The sequence below is a fragment of the Helianthus annuus genome, chromosome 2, assembly GCF_002127325.2.
Source record: "Helianthus annuus cultivar XRQ/B chromosome 2, HanXRQr2.0-SUNRISE, whole genome shotgun sequence".
Classification (NCBI taxonomy): Eukaryota; Viridiplantae; Streptophyta; class Magnoliopsida; order Asterales; family Asteraceae; genus Helianthus; species Helianthus annuus.
Window position 1 is genome coordinate 133,841,266 of NC_035434.2, and position 12,399 is coordinate 133,853,664.

Consider the following 12,399-nt stretch of genomic DNA (forward strand, 5'->3'; position numbering starts at 1 on the left):
TCTAATATAAAGTTTTATATTTTCGGGGTGTTACATTTATAGGTCAAAAATGGTTATCCCGCACGAAGAGGCACACATTTTTGAACAACTAAAGCGCGTCCTTGAACAAATGATCGACTTGGACAATAGGATAATCAAGAAGCTAGTGGAACTAAGTGAGCGTATGCCGAAGATACCACGGAAACAGGCTGAGCTCCAACTTGAAATAAACGCGCTTCATGCACGTTATACTCAATCTACAAATGTTGATAAATATTAATATGTATAGTTTCTTACTTTTTTGTTATCCTTGGTTGTAAATTTTGCTTATGCTTACGTTCATGTTTTTCAATCAAGTTGACAAGATTTTTCTGTCCGGAACCCTGCCGTGTTAACACCCAGTTTGTAGTAAGAAGTAAAAGTCAAAAGTTTGTTGGTGATCTCTTTTAATTTGTTATAAGAAGTAAAGACGTGAACACTACCTTACTAGTGATAGATTGTAAATGTGATCATTACTACCTTAGTGAGATATTGTAACATATATCTTTTTGAACCTAATAGAAAAGTTGATAGCAAAGAAAGCACTAGATCGAGGATCAAAGAGTGAGTGTTTGCTGAAACTGTTAACCATCGTTAAAACTAATATTTCTCGTTAGGTTCGTGCAGCGATATCCTTCTTTTCTTTAATACTTAATTGCATTCTTATGAATTGTTTATAGAAACATAAAAAAAGTTTTAGAAAACAAACAAAGAACTCATTCACTTCCTCACTACTTGTCGTTAAGAATTATGATCCGCAGGGTAGGTCTTATAGTGTATAAAAGTAAGGCAGCCGCTTAGGGCTCCCACCTCTAAGGGCCCCCTCAAATTCCTTTTAAGGTTTGATGATTTGTAATTGAGGAGATATCGATTAATCTATCATTTAAGAGATGGCCGAACTCTGTTTATAATGGTGATGAGATGATCTCAAGTGTTACATACTTGTCTGCAAAAATTCCCACTTATAGTTGACTAGACAATGACTTCATCAAGATAAACGTTGAATTTTGGTTGATTTTCCAAGGTTTTGTGAAGTTGACTTTGTTGCATGGTTAGAAATTATAACTAGGTTCTTTTTACGTCGCTTGTTTCCGCGAAACGAAACAAATGATAATGTAAAACAAACGTTATTTGAAAATGTAGCATACTATTTAGAAAGCCTAACCGTTAGAATCGGTTCAGATGATATCATCATACCATATTACGATACCAAATAAATAATTTATTTGGAAAATAAATTTGTTTTTAATAAAACTTATACTGATCGAGGGTTAAACAAAATTATGTACTTATGCTTAAAAAATAACGAATATAAGTTATTAAAAAATATCAAATTAATTGAGAAAGGAAAGATAAATTAGGAAATATGGTTTTAGAAAAGAAAAAATGAAAATACTTTAAAAATAAATATAATAATAAAAGGAAAAACTGAAAATATTTTAAAAGTTAAAAGCAATTATTAAAAATAATATATTAATATAATAAAATATTAAAAAGCTACATATTATTTTAAATTAAATTTACTATTTATGGTAGCTCGTAAACAATATATATAAAATATATATAAAATTGTGTTTATGTGCTCTACATATGTACTATTGTTTCATCCTTTGTGTTTGAGTTCGGTGATGTTTTCTTAGGCGGAGTGCGATCAATCGTGGTCGAATCGAAGTAATACCAAACTTGAGCACCACTTGATTTTCAAACTTACAAAACGGTAACAAATTTGAGCCATGCTCGAGTTTAAACTTAGAGCCAGAAACCACAGCTATGTTACAACCAATAATGAATATGTTAGCATAGACAGTCCACACTTAGCTTGGCAACACCGCATTGGGCTCAAACAAATTAGGTATTTAAATTGTTATTTTATTTTACCAATCATTTAGTGTCAAATTAAAAAAAAGGAACTTATGAATATGATTAGAGTGAATTACAAGTTTTTTTATCCATGTATCAAATTTCAAACGGTGTCCTTTATCTTTAAAATTGATGAGTTTTGTACTTATTTTTTTAAAATCTTGCATTTTATGTCCTTTATCCCTAACCAAATTAGATGTTTCAGTTAAATCAGGAAACACAGGACATTTTAGTCTTTTTACCTATTGATTTAAAAAAATAATATATTATTATACATCTAATCTAACTTATAATAAAAGACTCCAAATAATGGCATATGACATTCTCTCTTTCAACATCATAAATTTTATTTATATTTTTTTAATAAATTTCTTTTAATGTTAATATAAATTAATAACCAATATATATATTTATCACTTATTTTTATCGTTATCTTTATCTAAAATTAAGAGTAAACTTCCGTTTTGCTCCCTGTGGTTTGGTCACTTTAACGGTTTTGCCTCAAACCTTTAAAAATAGCCATTTTATTCCCTGATCTATGAAGCTTCTCTTTATTTCACTCACTGTCCATAACGCCATCCAAATCAACTGTTAAATCCTGGTCACATGCCCCTCACATGAGGGGCATTTTAGTCTTTTCCATTCCCAGGTAATTTTAACATCTTTTTTTATTTATAAGAAAAATAAAACTAAAAGAGAAATAATTATCATATATTCACCATCTTCTTCACCCACTTCATCCTGTATACTGATTCACCATCTTCTTCTCCTGGGCAATCATCACCACCGCCAACTCTTCTTCTGCCGCCGCCAATCCTCACCATCGCCAAGAATCACTTCCCTAGCCCCAAAACACTGGAATCATCATCACCACCCCACCTACATCTGCCGCCATCACCATCACCACCCCACCCACTACACCTGCTCTCTCTCTCCCTCTCTCTCCAAGTCAGCCACCTTTCTATCAAAAGGTTTCACCTTTTAAAACAAACCCTAGAATCAAACCCTAACTCGTATAATCAAAACCCCCAAATTTCAAAATCCCCATATTTCAAACTCCTATTTCTCTCTCATTCTTTGTTTAATTCAGAAAATACCAACAAAATGTGTATACAGAAAGAGAGAAAGGGACCGAATAAGAGAGAAATATGAGAGACAGAGGGAGGAACACGGAATAGTGGTGACGGTGGAGTCTGTTGATGATGGTGATGGTGAAGTTCGTTGAAATCTGGTTTTAAATCTGCATTTAAAGGATTTTCGAGCAGTTAAGGAGGCCGTCAGAGCGTATGAGGGTGGTGCAAGATAGTGGCGCTCAGGTGGAGGTGTTGGTCGGGTGGGGCTGTTGCAAGGTGGTTCTCGAGTGGGGCTGATACAACGTCATGGTAGTCGTGGTCAGTGGAAATGGTGGAGGGTGGTGGAGGTAGTTGTCGGGTGGAGATGGTGGAATGGGGTGGTGGTTGTTGTTCGGTGGGTTGGGTGATGTCTGATGGTGTGGGTGTAGGTTGGTACAGTATAGGGAGAGATAGAGGATGGAATGGAAGGGAATGATTTCTTTTTTTATATACATATAATTAATAATAACATAAGGGAGAATGAGAAAAGACTAAAATGCCCATCATGTGAGGGGCATGTGATCAGGATTTAACAGTTGATTTGGATGGCGTTAGGGGCAGGGAATGAAATAGATATTAGTTTCATAGATCAGGGGAGTAAAATGGCCGTTTTTAAAGGTTTGGGGCAAAACCGTTAAAGTGACCAAACCACAGGGAGCAAAACAGAAGTTTACTCTAAAATTAATAAATAACTTCAACTAGAAATACCACCAGCCGCAATGCGGCGGGGATTCTTTAGTTATATATCGTATTAGATGAAATGCAAATGTTTCTTACATGACCACGAGCCTGTGTATAAAACAAAGAAAAAAGAATAACTAAGTCGATTTCTGACCCGCGCGTTGCGACAAACCTATCAAACGGGAAAAATTTACGCGCTGCGATGGGCCTGTCTAACGGGAAAAGTAGATGAAAAAACATTGAACCCCACACGCACATTGCGACGGGTTAACTCGGAAAATTTAGAACGAAACGTTAAAGGGAAGATTTACGAAAGACGAAAAGTCTAAGGGATAAAAATTGAAAGTAAAAAAGTGTTGTGGTTAAATTGTATAAGATAAAATACTTTGTGTTAATAGCAAAAAAATCAAAGGGGTTAATTGCAAAAGATGAAAACTTTAGAATTAAAAGTGAAATATCAAATTAATCAAAGGGTTAAATTACTTAAGATTGAAACTTTAAACCTAATTTACCAAAGATATAAACTTTGGAATTAGAAATGAAAATTTCACAATTATTTTTTGAAAACTCCCAAAGCATAATGTACAACACATATATGCATAATTAAGTTGCTAATTTATAGTATCTAAATTTTGCAAATTAGACCCTTTGTTTTTACTTTTAACCTAAAGTTTTTCATCTTTTACAATTTAATCCCAACTCTTTTTTATTTTCAATTTTGATCCACCGTAGTTTTCATCTTTCCCAAGTGTTTCGTTTCGTTCTAAATTTTGTGAGTTAACGCACCGCAACGTGCGTGTGAGGCTCGACATTTTCTCGTATATTTTTCCCGTTTGACTGGCCCGTCGCGTCATATCTATTTTTCTGCTTTTGACAAGTTCGTCTTCGTTTATTTTGTTTTTACGAGTTTTCCGGTGTTGGTGGTCGCTAACAATGGTTTAGTATTTCTGCTACTTAACACAGTTTTATGACAACCACTGCAACGCAGAGGCTTAATACTACTACATAATATACCCCTATTTCCCTCTCATCACTTCACCACCTCTAGCACCATCCGTCACCACCAACCACCACAGCCACCAACACCCCCACATGGCTGCAACACTTCAGTCTTTAGAATTGATGGTACTGTGTGAATATGCCCCCACCCGTCACAAGCTACAATTATGGAAAAGTACATAAAGTCAAATGGGTAAAGCAATGACATACATCATTTAATTTTTAACACCACTTCCATTCCATCCATTTAAAGTTTCAATTTCCTTTTTGAAATCACATTAAAAGTTTTCATATTTCCTCCTAGAAATTTCAATTCAAACCTTTTTAGGTTTTTTGTCGTATTGTTAGCTTTATTTTTTTTGGAAGACGTTTTGTATCTTTATTTTCTAAAGAACGTTTTGTAATTTTTTTTTAAATTTTAGATAACTTTTTTCAATGTTTTTTAATACTTTTGAATAATGTTTTTTATCAAATTTCTTTTTTTTTTTCTAAAAATTGTTTTAAGGTTTCTTTAGAAAGTGACACTTTGTTTAGCCACCATATTCTTTTGATAACTTAGAGCATTCCCATCCAGTCCATCATATGTAGTGTGTGGGGTTTTTAAAATATAAAGAGTATAAAAAGTGGTTGTGAGTGGAGGAGAGAGAAAATATTACTGTTCATCTGTATATTTGGGGAGACATTGTTCACCCACTATAATTTTTTAATATATATTGAAAGTGGTTGTGAGTGAAAGAGAGGGAAAATGTAATATATATTGAAAAGTAGAGAGAAAAAGTATTTGTTTTTAGTGGAAATATATTGATATATGAGTTGTTTTTTAGTGAAATGTATATATATTTTTAGTGGATTGGATGTGAATGCTCTTATAGAACAAAATTTACAAAAGAATATAAGTGTAAATAAATTTGAAGGACTGAGAACTAATAGAAACCAATTTATCGAATATATATGTATATAGGGGTGTTCAAAATTATCCAAATCCGAAACCGAATTCGATTATCCGAATCCGATTATCCGAATCCGAATTATCCAAAAATCCGGATATCCGAAAATCCGGATATCTGAATTTTCGGATTTGGATAGTAATTTCGAAAATTTTCGGATATTTCGGATATCCGATATCCGAAATTTTTTCTTTGTTTTTTTAATTATATGTGGATAATATATATACACCATTATAGAATTTAACCTAATGACCTAATCTCCTGAGTCGCTCCCCCAACGCCCCACCTCCCTCAACAATCAAAATCCAGATCTGCACATGAACATCAACGATTGAAGATCTGAACATGGAATAATCAATATACGAACATCAATGGTCAAGATCTGAACATCGAAGATCTTAAAATATGAATATTGAAGGTTTATTTCCAACTTTTCATTCTTTTTTGTTCAACGAAGGTTTGAGTTTCGTTCCAGATTTGTTTAGGTTTAATGTTTATACGCGATTCGCTCCACGAGTTTATACATAATTTTTTCTGTTTGTAGGTGATTTGTTCCCTCAATTTATAGATGATTTGTCCATTTTATATGTGTTGAGCTCTTATATTTGTTCTATTTTGGACATGAACAATTTTGATTTTGTTGAACTTTGAACAGATTTGATATTAGGCCATTTAAGCCATTTAATATAATAATTCATGTTTTATGAAGTGGTCATTTAATATGATTACTTCGTGAGAGTTCACTGTTGGTTTTTAGACAATTTAACATCCATAAATCTTTTTTTTTTGAACGGCCACATCCATAAATCTTATTGCTTTTGAAACATGAAAGTTAGCTGCTGTTGTTTTTATTCCATTTAATATGATACCTTCATGAGAGTTCAGTGTCGGTTAAGTAAAAATAAATTGTTGACTCATTCCGTATTACACTTTGCACAGGTTTGAGATGGTGGCTTGTAAGTTGGAAGGATGGGCTTGAATCGGATCGATTGGAATATGAAGATTATTCGTTTATTTTGAGATAATGTTGTCAGTGCAATATCTGTCTATCGCCTCCGTCAATCTATTCCGTAGCAGAAATCGAAGAAACCGAAGAGTTTTAAGCTTTTAGGTTACAATTAGTTAAAAAGGGCAAGGTGGCAAACTTGTAAATAAGGAGAAATCCTTATAAATCTTGTGCCTATAAATAGCTCATTAAGTTGTAAAGGTTAAGACTTTTGGAAGACTTGGAGCTCATTTGGAGAATTAGAGATCTAGTTGTAGAGAGAGAAAGTCTAGAGAGAGAAAGTCTCTCTACGTGATTCCCGGCATTGTACACGACGTCATATTAATTGAATCACGTTTTCTTGTACGTTATTGTGTGTTCGGTCACGTACGTTCACGGATTCCGCACGTGGAACGTACGTTACGCAATCGAACGGTGTCGAAACCGGTCCTAACAAGTGGTATCAGAGCTAGGAGCTCGATTGCTTGATCAAACACATCTTTTCGTACAAGATTTCAGCAGAATTTGATCAGATTTCATCTATTTCTTCATCTTCTACCTACTTTTCACGTTTTTCATCGTTTTTCGTCAAATTGAACAGGTAAATACGGTCTGTTTCGTCTGATTTTTGGATATGTTGTGCGTATAGACCCGATCTACAATCCTACCAAGTTTCAGCTCGAAACTCCAAGCCGTTTTGGAGAAATTGCAATTTTTCGGTCCGTTTCGCGTCAAAGTTTCGGGACCGCTCGTAATGCAGTGTTATGAATCGCTCATGTGTCACCCTTTGAACCGCTCATAGGGCAACAGTTGAGAACCGCTTTTGTGAACTACTTGGCTCGCTCTTAAGACAATATTATGAACCGCTCATTGTGACACGTGTGGACCGCTCCAAAAGTGTAAAGTGTGGGTCGCTTTTTAGTCAGTTTGTGGTCTGCTCAAAAGGTTTGGGGGTCGCTCATTTGTCACCGTCTTCATGTGATTGTCTGAGCATTACAGGTTGTTGGCCATTGGTTTTAAGCCACCGCCCCACTAGTTTCTATCGGCCCAATCACAGGTTTCAAAGGCAATAGCCCATGTGCAACCCATAGTTCATTTTAGTTGTTGGTTTGTGCCGACCATTTAAATAGTGGTTGTTGATTGGTTTTACACCGCCTTATTATATCATCGCCACACTTGATTGTAGGTCTGCTAGGTGTTATCATTAACCCACCGCCCCACTAAACTTGAACTGAAGTTGTTGTTGATTGACCGCCCATTAAATTTGTTATTGGCCCATATTCACCGCCCATCAAGTTTGGCCCAATCCCAGACTTTTTGTTCACAAATTTTTAAATCACCGTCCACAATATAAAACGGTCCATGTGTTGTTGTTTTAGTTACACCGCCCATTGAACTTGGGCCAATCACAATCAACATTAGTGATTCATTGACATAGTGTGGTCTAATCAAAGAACAGTGGTATTTTTGGGTTATCTAATCCATAATTGCACCGCCCAAAAGGCCTAATCACAATTCGTTGTGTTTGAGAGTTTTATATTTTCAAACTAATTGTTTGATTGTGTGGTTGCAGGAGATTCGAAGTGTTTTTACAAGGAGCAAATATCAAAACATTGAAATTTTGTGGACTTCGAACTTAAATAAAAACTTTAATCACGTCACTTAACAAAGAAAGTGTGATGAAAATGTTTGATGAACAAGAAAACAAGAATCTTGAAAATCTGAATAACTGGAAAAAAGAAGCTTGGAATGAAACGAGATATGATAAAGAGGTTTATATAAAAAGATATGAAAATTTCTTGTGTATGAAGGATGAATCGATGGAGATGTTGAAAGAAAGGTTTTGGGAATTAATCATCAAATTAGAAAAATATAAAATATATCATTCAAAAGATGAAAGAATTTTGAAATTTGTTGATGCTTTACCTTTGGAGTGGGATAACTTCGTGAATGGAATGAAACGAGATTCTAGTTTATTACGGTATGATTTAAGAAGTTTTATCAACACAGTTATAAGTCATCAGTTTCATGAAAATGCAGATAAAAGGAAGTTATTGGATGATCTAAAAGAAGAATCAGGAAAGATAGATTTGAATATAATCATTGAAATAAGAAAACAAATTGATGTATGTCTTGCAGCAAAAAAGAATATGAGATATGATATTAAGAGGGGTTGTTATATTGATAAAAACTCGAATCCTCTTGATTTTGTTAAACTTTTTTGTGCAGGTACATATGAAAAGATGAATGAAGATGGTGTGAAATGCGAAAAATCAGAAACAGACAATGTCAAACTTCTGAAGGATGTAGAGAGTTTGACATTGGAAAACAAAAATTTGAAGATCGAGAAGAAAGCTGATGATGAACAGATGATGAGTTTACGTTCAAACTGTGAAAAATTGAAATCTGATAATGACCAACTTTTAAAGAGTCTTGAAAGTTTGTTATTAGAAAACAACAATTTTAAAAAATTAGAAAATGATTTCAAAAGTCAAATAAAGATTTTACAAGATGAGAGAGATATTTTTGGCAAGAAAAATTTGGAAAAACAAAGCGAAATAAACTCTCATCTTGCTAAAATTATTCGACTTGAGCATGAAGCTGAAGATGCTTAAAAGAAAATTGCTGAGTTTGAAAGAAAATCTTCAGAAAATGAAGATTTCTGGGTAAAATTGGAAAATAAAAATCTGAAAGAAAATGAAACAAGATTTCAAGAACAGTTAAAAGTCTTGGAAAATGAAAAATCTGTTCTTGAAAATCTTAAAATTAAAAATGAAAAATCTATCAAGTCTCATCTTGAAAGAATCTCTCAGCTTGAAAAAGAAGCTGAGAATTCAAGGATCAAGATTGATGAACTTGAAACGAAATTGAAAGGTTTTGTGACTTCATCAGACAGGTTGAATTTTCCCTGTCCAAAACCGATCAATTCTGTTCCAATAAGTGACAAGGTCACAAATTTTGACAAAGTCAAAATTGAAGATTGTGATGAAATATCTGATGATGAAAAAGAAAAGAAAAGAAAAATATTTTTAGATTTACAAGAAAAATTTAAAAATACTGTTTTACAATCTACTGAGAAAGGTGAATGCTCAACGCAAAAACCTGTAAAGAAGAGTGTGGAACAGAAACAAAAAGATAAAAATTTGAAAAATCCTAAAAAAGAAAATAAAAGCTCATCAGATAAGTCATCCAATCATTTTCAAAAATCACAAAAGTTTAAAAATGAAAACTCACAAAAAGTTGGTAATAAGTGGTGCAGGTTTGACCACCGTGCTCAAATGCCAAATCCAACAAACATGAGGAAGGAATACCACAAGGCAACTCAATGCTATGATCTAAGTGTGTGGTATGAAAATGGTTTACGATATGAAAGAGAGAAGAGGTATGATAACAGAGTGTGTTACTCTTGTGGAGTTAGAGGTCACATTGCTGTTAACTGCCAGAATTGGAGTTATGAAACGCGAAGATGCTTTAACTGCCAAATTCGAGGACACATTGCCAGAGATTGCCCAAGGAGATCAATGGGAAGATCGAGGGCGGAATCTCAAAGTAAGGCAAAGAAATCAGTCAAAGTCAAGCCCAAAGAACAGAAGGTTCAACAACCTAAAGTTCAGGAAACAAAAGTAAAACTTTCTCAGGGGCAAAAAGACAGACTGCGAAAGAAAAGGAAGAAGGCGAGAGAGTATCTCGAGAGGATTTTGTCCTCGGGTTCACCCGACAAATCGAATAATAGTGCTGATGAAACGATTCACTCGACAACAAAGTCAAGTAAACCGAATTCGTCAGATGCAAATCTGAGGACGAAAAAGGAGAAAAAGAAGCGTGTCGGCGATGAATCTGACAGATCAAAGTCAGACAAGCCACCCTCAGGCAATGATTCTGGTTCGACAAAACCAGAAGAGTCAGTTGTTGAGGTAAAAACTATCAAACCCAAGGCTGGTCAGGCTTGGGTGGATCTTTTCAAATGAAAAACCTGACTTGCCGGAGTTCCCAGGTTGGTAAGCGTGGAACATGAATCGGCATATTTCTTGAGAAATTTCACTATGGTGATTTTTCGTCTTACATGTGGTAAATCAGGGACATTAAGTTGTACTTGATTTTCTACAAGTGATGTTTGAGATTATTTGAAAAACAATGTGATGAAACCCCGAGTTTATGAAATGTCACACAAAACTAATTTTCCGGAAAAACCATTTTGATTAAAACAAACTTAAGTGTTTTGAAATCATAATGGGAAAATAGTTTGTTGTGAGGGGGAGTTCTGATTGTTTATGCCAAGATGAATGGCGAATTGAAGTGATTCGATATCAGTTTGTCATTTTATTTGTATAGTTTTCAAATTTTCCTTGAAAATCAAAATTGAAACATATTTTGATTTTAGGGGGAGAAAAATTTAAAAAAATTAGAAAATTTGAAAATTCCAAAAACATTGAAAAAGCAAAAATGAGTTTTGTTGATAAAAGAGGAAATGATAGTACATCAGTGGACTATGACAGCACGCTAAGGAAATGAATTGTCAAATGTGATAAACGGTCTCACTGATGATGTGACGATAGGTTTTCATACATTTAGTAGATATATTCGGGATATAAACATAAAATTTCAAACTTGTGAAATTTGTGGGGAACACTACTTGGATATATAGGTAACCCCTGAAATCTCGTTTGAAAGGTTTCATATTCAGATATACTAGATTTTTCTACTATTTGATGTCTGGGGTATTATTCCGGGACTTCTGCTGAACGGTGGTTCTGACCTAGTCCTTGGATAATGCTTTGCATGAAATGCTTGAAACATAGCATTATAGCCCTCAGATTGATTAGACAATAAAATTGATAATCATCTGTTGTAGCTAAAAGATCCTCTAAAGGGGACACACTGCAAAGTCGAAACTGATATCTCTCTGCTGAACGGAAGTTCTGACCTGAGATCCCTCAGTTCTCGCATTCCCTAAATTATATACAGACATCATCTTAGTACAATTATCTGTAAATCTGAAGCTTGAAATTCTGGATACGGGAGTATATTCAAGAGGTGGGACACATGAATTGAGCTAAGTTCCTAAAATATCTAAATCGTATCCTGAATAGATTGAAAATTGTGTGAAAATTTAAGAGGACAACTATATCGTCAATCGAGGTGAATTGTTTAGAACTTAAAATGATTAAAGCTTAACGGTGCTAGTGTTTTGTCTCATGAACTGATATGATCCTCTTACACAAACTCACAAAAATACTATTTGTATATATTTGTTTACTGTATTTCATTCAAAATCAAAAATCCAAAAAGATTTTCGGAGTGTTTTAGCATAAATTTTGGAAAAGTCAAAAAGATTTTCGACAGCTGATTTTGAAGAGCTGATATTCAAAATTTGAGGGCTAATCATGATGAACAGGTTTGAGAGATTATGTTGAAAACTTTAAATGACATATATAAATGGTTTGAAAGATTGTGTATATTGGTTAATCAAGGTCATTTATTTGAACTTGATGTAACTAATATGTTTGTTGTAAATGATTTCTACTGGTAAGTTTACGGGAGTTAATTGGTTATAAATTTGTGAAACTTATGGTGAGGTAGAGGATATGCAGGTTATCCAGGTTTCAAATCCTGAGCAAATGCAGAACAAAGCCAGGAATTGATCCTGAACTTGTGAAACGATGAAAGCCAGACTACGATCCCGACAGCTGAGTCTAAGGGAGAGTCTGAAGACGAGCTCAAGGTAAACGAAAGCGTACAAAGAGCCAGGTATCATTCCTGGAGGAGCTTGTATACGGAAATCCAGGTGCCGATCCCA